Source organism: Salmo trutta, chromosome 4, assembly GCF_901001165.1.
Source record: "Salmo trutta chromosome 4, fSalTru1.1, whole genome shotgun sequence".
NCBI classification, from domain to species: Eukaryota; Metazoa; Chordata; class Actinopteri; order Salmoniformes; family Salmonidae; genus Salmo; species Salmo trutta.
Window position 1 is genome coordinate 14923651 of NC_042960.1, and position 10268 is coordinate 14933918.

At 42.2% G+C, this 10268-nt stretch overlaps 1 long non-coding RNA gene across 1 annotated transcript; it reads right to left on the reverse strand.

Moving 5' to 3' along the window:
* Positions 1–685: 685 nt before the first annotated feature.
* Positions 686–1528, reverse strand: LOC115191506 (uncharacterized). Its single transcript, XR_003877709.1, has 3 exons — positions 1425–1528; positions 1265–1297; positions 686–1175 (listed from the first exon to the last, which is right to left on the reverse strand). It is a non-coding gene; the product is annotated as an uncharacterized LOC115191506 (long non-coding RNA).
* Positions 1529–10268: the final 8740 nt, after the last annotated feature.

The following is a 10268-nucleotide window of genomic DNA, read 5'->3' on the forward strand; positions in this document are numbered from 1 at the left end:
ACAGTGAAGGTGAACAGGTTCCAGAGGAATGGATGAGACTGAGGCAGGAATTCCTTTAACCATAACGTGCTATATTTACTGAGTAGTCTGTGCTGCATAACAAAAGAAACAGAATAACAGGTATCCCAATCAAATTCAAAACATGTATCCAAGCAAATTCATAATCATAAAGATCAAATCATAACAATCTTTCATTATTACCATAATTCGGGAATTCAACAATCCCGTTCATTATGAAGTCAATAGGAAACATCCTTGAGTCATTTATGCTCGTAACTATTTATCGTAATCATGAGAAGAATAATACATACAGTGATCGCTTATTCAATCTATAATCCCCATTAGGTTGATATCAGAATCGATCAGTTCAGCAGACAATGACGTTTCATATTTCACCCTTTCAAGTGGCTTCATGTGTACATGTAATTTCATGACAGCGAGATCGAGCGCTGGCGATTTCCTCATTTTATGGGGTTGAGATCTGTCGGACATTTCCCCCCAACCTAATTAAAGCTCCCCTGGTCCACCTGTGTAAATGGCCATGAAGTCAAGGATTCTTCCACCAACTAGAGGGTCCTTTTCTACAATAATATTACAATATATTTATACATAATATATACATTTTATCATAAAAAATACATACAATTGACATAAAGACATATCGTAAAGATCGTTGTCCTCCAGTTTTAGAATATCTTGACGGAATATTGTTTCTATCTCAGAAATAGCTGATTCAAGATGGCTGGCCGCTGTGCGTTGCGTCTTGGGGTCGAGAATATGGCGCGATTGGCTTGAGGTTCCCGGGGGTGTTGATGTAATGGTTATAACCTCGGTTCTTGGTGTGTTTGTAAAAACGTTCGTACAAAACGGTAGAATATTGTCTGTTTCATCAGCTCCTCCGTAGTCGTTCAGAGTCCATAATGCAGCAGGGATCCTTCTTGGGGGACTGTCAGCTATAAACACAAAAATAGCTTTTAAAATAGGGTGCACACTTTTTGTTTTTAATGTCTAAATATTCTTATGGATTTTTTGGGGGGACTTACGTCAATAGTGTGATGGTGAAGGGCTTCGTAAAGGACCGGGTGCTGTCTCGGTTTGAACCTCGGATTTCTCAGCTAATGACGGTTGCTCCAAATCAATTATTCCTGGTAGCAGCTGGGTAAATGTTGGATATCCTACAGACGTTAGATAATATTAACATATATTTATACGAAATATATACATTTTAACTTATAAAATACATACCTTTGGCCTAAATACATACCTGAAAATTCGTTGTCCACCCGTTTTAGAATATCTGTAAAAAAAAAACCCACATATAACGTCTGTTTAATATTAGAACAATATCAAATTGTAATATCCAAACAATTCCAAGAAAAAATACCTAACGCACCCAAATCTAATATATTATTTCACTAACTCACCTTCAAAAAGCTCCATGAGAAAGGATTCAAAGATTATCTTTTAGCTGTTCGGTCTTCCACGGTTCTGAGCTGTTGGCCTGGCATTTGGAGTTGCGTTAAAGCCGTTCGTACTGAAGAGGGGGTGTTTGTTTTATGTGGTTCGGGGTTTGTTGGGCTATGGTATTATGTAAGAGGGGTGTTTGTTTAGAGTGTTCCGGGGTTTTTGGTCTATGTTCTAGGTTAGTGTTTTTCTATGTTCAGTCTAGTTTTCTAGTTCTATGTTTAGGGTTTGTTGATTGACCTTCAATTGGAGGCAGCTGTTCCTTGTTGCCTCTGATTGAAGGTCCTATGTATAGGGGTGTTTTTGTAATGGGATTTGTGGGTAGTTGTTTCCTGTTTTGTGCACCTGACAGGACTGTTTAGTATCGGTCATTGTTTTGTATACGTGGTTTGTTTTTCCTTCTTTTGATTTAATAAAGAAGATGAGTATACACGTTCCCGCTGCACCTTGGTCTAATCCTTACGACGCCCATTACAGGTAATGAGGTGGCCATGATGTTGCAATGGAAATCAGCTGTGTCATCATAGTCTGGCATTCTCTGGATTTATGGTATTTTGAAGACAATTGCAAACTGAGAAAAACAAGGTTGAATCATGATGACGTCAGTTCCCAACTTGCCCCACCTGCCCTGAAAGCCAGGTCGCCACTGGATACATTTAGTGGGTTAGTAAGGAATTCAAGTAAATATATTGAAACATGCAATACAAATAAAATATTGAAGCAGAGTATATATTATGTCCCACTGACATTATGTTGGAAGACATATGTGCTGAAAGTTGGGAAAAACAGGACACAAGTTTGTATGTTTTTTCAACCCCCAATTTGCACCACTTCTATAGGATGACCTATGTATGGTATAGGGTGCCATTTTGGACAGAGACTAGAGCACAGACAATAGGAGTGACTGTGCCCCTGCCTGCCTGCACTCATTTGGTATATCATATTTCCCTTGACCTGACATGCAAATAACCTATTTACTCGGACTGGACCCAAACCCATCTAAGAGACCCAAATGTATATGCAAAGACCACTAATAATTTTTACACGTTTTCTGACTGCACGTTTGCCAAAATACATGAGTAGTTCAACATACGATTTTATTGAATATTAAGGATAAAAAGTACAAAAGCATTTCAAATACATTTGTTTAAACCTTGAAATTATTTTGGTCTTATCGTCTAATCTCACTATTAAATACAAACAAAAAGATGCAATGTGAAGCACTAGCAAGAAGATTGATAAGTAATCTTCCCAGATAAGAGGGAATTAATCAAACCTAGGGTTGCAAAATTCTGGATTTCCTGGTAATTTCCTCCTGATTATGGGAATCTTCCGACCAGGATTTCTGGACAACATTTTCGGTAAAGTTACCTAGATATTGCAACCCTAATCAAAACACACACTATTTGTGACCAGGGGCCTGTTGCACAAAAGTAGAATTAAGACATCCGGGATAAATGACTCAGCTGAGCTCAATGAAGCCAAAACATGTGCGTCCAGGCTTAATTGGTTGCACAAAGACCAAGCCAGGATGAGCAGACACGGATTCATTAAGCCAGGTGAAACCAATCCTGGATAGGTGCGCGCTCACGGCTCACTCAAATAGACCCCGCCACAGATCACAGATTAACTGATTTACCATGGCAACTAGAGCCGCGTACTTTTCCCCGTCGGAAGCACAAATCCTCATGGAGGCATACGAGGAGGTAAAAGATATAATTAAGAAGAAAGGCAACACCGCCACAGTGATAAAGCAAAGAGAAAAAGCGTGGCAAAGTATTGCAGACCGCCTGAATGCGTAAGTAGTGCACAATTACACAGTCACCGCTCCGCTGAAACATCACAATTACAATTCAAATATTTAATTCACATCTCCAAAAATGCAGTTGTACTGTAATTATGAAACGGTTAAATTTTTAATTGAAATGCACTGCAGATATGAGTGAAATTGTGTAAAGTAACTCCATCACACTGTATAAAGCTATGATAGATTTTTTGATATTTTTACTGAAAACAAGACAAAAATACCAAGTAATTTTTTGCAGTGTGACTCCATTAAATGTGTGTGTGTGTGTGTAGATTAAACATGAACGGGCCAAAACGGACATGGCAGCAGGTCAAAATCAAATACAAGAACATTCTGCAGAATGGTATGGTCCCTGACTAATATTTAACAAAGCACAAGCATATATTGTACCCAGAAGGTGCCTGCTCACACATTGTCTGTACTGTTTTAGCAGTGAAAAAGAATACACACAGACAAGGCACGGGTGGTGGGTCACCAAAGGCTGACCTTACCCCAGCAGAGGACATGGCCTTGGAGCTAAATAAAGGCAGGCCCGTCTTAGAGGGGATCCCTGGGGGGAAAGAGACGAGCATAGGTTCCTCCCAAGATGCCACCCGCTTCATTCAAGGTATGTCCTTCCATCTCTACATGGGATACAACCACATTCATATTGAATCAATTTGGACTGTCTGACTTTGGTTTACCTATTGCCTTGCAGTGTCTGGCAGCACTGTGTTCCTGTTAGAGCCACCAGCACAAGCACCAGACGATGCTGATCCAGTGAGTACTCCATCAAAGGCATACTGTAGGCCTGGCATGTCTTGTCTACTAGCTTCAATATGAATCTGATTAAATGTGATAGGGTGAAGGCCCCAGTGCAGCAGCAACAGCACATGATGGAGACGATGATGAGGAGGAGACCATCTCTCTGGATTCCAGAAGGCATGAGGTATCATGTTAAGACTGTGAAAGTACTATTTACTCTACAATGGTGAGGAGTCCTCATCAAAATCAAAAAATCTAATTTCTTTTACAGGACCCAGATGCTATACAGTGGGAAAACCAGCCTGGCAACATAGTGCGTATTAATAAAAGGACACCACATCCTGCCAAATTCCAGCTGCGCTAATTGTATTGTGTTCACAGAGCTCACAAGCTATCAGAAAGTTGTATGGCAACCACCTCCGGCGCCAAATAGAACTGGCAGACATAGACATTCAGTACAAGAAGAAAAAGATGGAAAATCTTGCACTGGAGTCCGAAATAAAAAAGAGGACAATTAGGAAACTGGACCTTGAAATAAAAAAACTTGAGAGGGAGGTGAGATATGCCTTCAATGTACACTGTATGCTAACTGTAACACAAATGTATTAATCATTATTTTTCTTTCCTCCCCCAGCTCCAAGAAGATGACACAGCTCAAAATAAAAATTAGGTATATTCTCGTAAAGTCAAGTGAGCCATGACATATGAGCTCTTATTGTGAGCACACAGGACGGTGGCATCTTTCTAAGGTTTTTTTTATTTTCCCAGCAATCAGTACAACCAAGTCATCGTTATAAGGCATCGCCCTCTTTTGCCCACCCCCCCAGCACCAGGTGTGGCCACTAGCCTATATGAAGGCCCAAAATTGTGTGTTCCTTTCTGCTCTGACAATGGCATGCCCATTCGTGCGAGATGTGGTGGATGAAGAAGCACTTGTGCTGAGGAGAGCCTTCAGGCGAGAAAGGGTCTTCAGGGACCGGTTGGACCCACTGGCCTTCCCTGATGACCATCTATATGAAAGATACAGGTTTTCTGCAGATGGCATCAGGTATCTATGCAGACTACTGGGTCCCAGGATTAAGCACCGCACTGCACGGAGCCATGCACTGAGTGTGGAGCAAATGGTTTGTGTGGCCTTGCGCTTTTTTGCTAGTGGAGCCTTCCTGTACTCAGTGGGGGATGCAGAACAGCTGAACAAGGCCACAATTTGCCGCACAATAAGGAGTGTGTGTCTGGCTATCAAAGCATTAGCAGATGTCTTCATCTCCTTCCCTGGCCACAGAAGACTCTGTGACATCAAAGAGGAGTTCTATAGGATTGCAGGTAAGAGGATCTACAAATTACAGGACAACTGTTAACACATAGTAGGATACTCATTACTTTGTGTGACAGGTTTCCCCAATGTCATTGGTGCAGTGGACTGCACACACATAAGGATAAAAGCCCCCTCAGGTGCCCATGAGGCCGATTTTGTGAATAGGAAATCCTTTCACAGCATTAATGTTCAGGTGAACATAACTTTTTGATATTGTCCATTGACGAACACTCTGCATTGCCAGTGATGTGCATTGATTGGTGTAATATTCCTCATCTTATGATTTCAGATGGTCTGCAATGCTGACTGTGTGATCAGCAATGTTGTGGCAAAATGGCCTGGCTCAGTCCATGACTCCAGAATCTTTCGGGCCTCTGAAATCTATCAGTGCCTATCACAAGGTAAGCCACACAACCCCTATTTATAACCATCATGGCTGTGTCAAGAATATCACTGTGTTTATGAGGTAGTAATGATGAGATTTTGTGTTGACAGGTGAATTCTCTGGTGTGTTGCTGGGAGACAGGGGGTATGGCTGCCAGCCTTTTCTCCTGACACCTTTCACAGACCCCCAGGAAGCACAGCAGGCCTACAACCATGCCCATGCCAGGACCAGGGCCAGAGTTGAAATGACCTTTGGCCTCCTGAAGGCACGCTTTCACTGCCTTCACAAATAAAGGGTCAGCCCTGTTAGGGCATGTGATATTACTGTGGCTTGTGCTGTCCTCCACAATGTGGCCTGCCTGAGGAAGGAGAGGGCCCCCAGAGTGCCACCAGCCATGGACTGGGACAATCCGGCAATCTTCCCTGATGACGACAGTGGTCGGCTGCTGAGGGACCAATATGTGTTGAATTATTTTAGTTAGTATGTGTGCTTTCAATTTTGGTTAAATATGTCCTGCGGTGGCAGAGGAATTGGTTTTTTTTTTGGGGTCGTTTTTTTACGAATTTGGCCTCTTATGATGTTTGTGCGGTATACTGTGTGTAATACAAGGCTGCAGGGAGGCTACTGCATCCATTCATTTGTCTGTTCAGTTGATGTGTATGGATTTGTCCTGCATTTATTTTAGTGTGCAGACATGCAGGGTGTGTTATATACAGACCTTTGAATGTGTATGTATCATTTTGTATAATATGCTTGGATTCTGTGCTTTCCATCTTGTAGTCACTGTGACTTCAGTTTCGAAAGGAGCTGATGGTTTACCTGCTTTGTTTTGTCCTTATTCAATAAAGGAACATAATGTTACACATTGTGTTTTTATATTCATATGGAATGTGTATTTGTTTATATGACAGAGTACTAGGGCCACACTGAAGAAAAAGGATAAAGTCATACATTTATGAGGCTGGTTCTTTCTGCAGAAAAGCTACATATTGTTTTTACAGTTTTGATACTTGGGACTCTTAGTGTCGGTCATTGTTTTTGTATACGTGGTTTGTTTTTTTCCTTCTTTTTATTAAATAAAGAAGATGAGTATACACGTTCCCGCTGCACCTTGGTCCAATCCTTACGACGCTCGTTACAATTAACTTGTATTTAATAGAATTAATCAAATCCAATGAGTGCCACATGTACTTCTATAATTGAAGTGAGGAGGCTACAGCTAACAAAGACTGAGCAAATGTCAGGACACTACATTAACCTTTGCATACACATTTTGGTCTCTTTAGTAAGCCTTGTATACTATTTGATAAATAACTTATTTCTTTGAGCATTTCAAGAACATTTATTTTTGGCTAGGATGTAGTACCACCAACCAGCACTGTGTTTAACAAGTAGGCCTACAGTATCAATACCTATAAATCCTCAATCACATTGGTAGTTGTGGTTCCGGTCACACTGAGAAGGATATCTGCATGGCATGTGGTCCTTGGGTGTAGCTACAGAGGCTGGCAATGTGATATGCCACACAGGTGTGTTGGCAGGTATTTGATTTAGCCTATACATGTACCTAGCTCAGTTCTAAGGAGAGACAATCGCAAACGACCAGGAAGAGAGGAGACACCAATCACAGAGGTCAAGTTAAGCTTTTCAGTCTGATATTTTCACTGTAACAGAGTGAAATGTTTGTATTGAAATTCCTTTCAATTCAATGTATGTTATTTTAAACGGAAAGTGTAAACATTGATATTCTGAATGATGTTTTGATCGGAAGAGTTAACATGACAGTGTTATTGTTACTTCTCTCAATTAAAATCAAGGGTTTATTGGCATGGGGAACATATGTTAACATTGCCAAAGCAAGTAAAGTAGATAAACAAATGTGAAATAAACAATACAGATTTACAGTAAACATTACACTCACAGAAGTGCCAAAGCAAGTGAAGTAGATAAACAAAAGTGAAATAAACAAAACAAACTTACAGTAAATATTACAATTACCCCAATTCCTCTGCCACCGCAGGACATATTTAACCAAAATTGAAAGCACACATACTAACTAAAATAATTCAACACATATTGGTCCCTCAGCAGCCGACCACTGTCGTCATCAGGGAAGATTGCCGGATTGTCCCAGTCCATGGCTGGTGGCACTCTGGGGGCCCTCTCCTTCCTCAGGCAGGCCACATTGTGGAGGACAGCACAAGCCACAGTAATATCACATGCCCTAACAGGGCTGACCCTTTATTTGTGAAGGCAGTGAAAGCGTGCCTTCAGGAGGCCAAAGGTCATTTCAACTCTGGCCCTGGTCCTGGCATGGGCATGGTTGTAGGCCTGCTGTGCTTCCTGGGGGTCTGTGAAAGGTGTCAGGAGAAAAGGCTGGCAGCCATACCCCCTGTCTCCCAGCAACACACCAGAGAATTCACCTGTCAACACAAAATCTCATCATTACTACCTCATAAACACAGTGATATTCTTGACACAGCCATGATGGTTATAAATAGGGGTTGTGTGGCTTACCTTGTGATAGGCACTGATAGATTTCAGAGGCCCGAAAGATTCTGGAGTCATGGACTGAGCCAGGCCATTTTGCCACAACATTGCTGATCACACAGTCAGCATTGCAGACCATCTGAAATCATAAGATGAGGAATATTACACCAATCAATGCACATCACTGGCAATGCAGAGTGTTCGTCAATGGACAATATCAAAAAGTTATGTTCACCTGAACATTAATGCTGTGAAAGGATTTCCTATTCACAAAATCGGCCTCATGGGCACCTGAGGGGGCTTTTATCCTTATGTGTGTGCAGTCCACTGCACCAATGACATTGGGGAAACCTGTCACACAAAGTAATGAGTATCCTACTATGTGTTAACAGTTGTCCTGTAATTTGTAGATCCTCTTACCTGCAATCCTATAGAACTCCTCTTTGATGTCACAGAGTCTTCTGTGGCCAGGGAAGGAGATGAAGACATCTGCTAATGCTTTGATAGCCAGACACACACTCCTTATTGTGCGGCAAATTGTGGCCTTGTTCAGCTGTTCTGCATCCCCCACTGAGTACAGGAAGGCTCCACTAGCAAAAAAGCGCAAGGCCACACAAACCATTTGCTCCACACTCAGTGCATGGCTCCGTGCAGTGCGGTGCTTAATCCTGGGACCCAGTAGTCTGCATAGATACCTGATGCCATCTGCAGAAAACCTGTATCTTTCATATAGATGGTCATCAGGGAAGGCCAGTGGGTCCAACCGGTCCCTGAAGACCCTTTCTCGCCTGAAGGCTCTCCTCAGCACAAGTGCTTCTTCATCCACCACATCTCGCACGAATGGGCATGCCATTGTCAGAGCAGAAAGGAACACACAATTTTGGGCCTTCATATAGGCTAGTGGCCACACCTGGTGCTGGGGGGGTGGGCAAAAGAGGGCGATGCCTTATAACGATGACTTGGTTGTACTGATTGCTGGGAAAATAAAAAAACCTTAGAAAGATGCCACCGTCCTGTGTGCTCACAATAAGAGCTCATATGTCATGGCTCACTTGACTTTACGAGAATATACCTAATTTTTATTTTGAGCTGTGTCATCTTCTTGGAGCTGGGGGAGGAAAGAAAAATAATGATTAATACATTTGTGTTACAGTTAGCATACAGTGTACATTGAAGGCATATCTCACCTCCCTCTCAAGTTTTTTTATTTCAAGGTCCAGTTTCCTAATTGTCCTCTTTTTTATTTCGGACTCCAGTGCAAGATTTTCCATCTTTTTCTTCTTGTACTGAATGTCTATGTCTGCCAGTTCTATTTGGCGCCGGAGGTGGTTGCCATACAACTTTCTGATAGCTTGTGAGCTCTGTGAACACAATACAATTAGCGCAGCTGGAATTTGGCAGGATGTGGTGTCCTTTTATTAATACGCACTATGTTGCCAGGCTGGTTTTCCCACTGTATAGCATCTGGGTCCTGTAAAAGAAATTAGATTTTTTGATTTTGATGAGGACTCCTCACCATTGTAGAGTAAATAGTACTTTCACAGTCTTAACATGATACCTCATGCCTTCTGGAATCCAGAGAGATGGTCTCCTCCTCATCATCGTCTCCATCATGTGCTGTTGCTGCTGCACTGGGGCCTTCACCCTATCACATTTAATCAGATTCATATTGAAGCTAGTAGACAAGACATGCCAGGCCTACAGTATGCCTTTGATGGAGTACTCACTGGATCAGCATCGTCTGGTGCTTGTGCTGGTGGCTCTAACAGGAACACAGTGCTGCCAGACACTGCAAGGCAATAGGTAAACCAAAGTCAGACAGTCCAAATTGATTCAATATGAATGTGGTTGTATCCCATGTAGAGATGGAAGGACATACCTTGAATGAAGCGGGTGGCATCTTGGGAGGAACCTATGCTCGTCTCTTTCCCCCCAGGGATCCCCTCTAAGACGGGCCTGCCTTTATTTAGCTCCAAGGCCATGTCCTCTGCTGGGGTAAGGTCAGCCTTTGGTGACCCACCACCCGTGCCTTGTCTGTGGGTATTCTTTTTCACTGCTAAAAC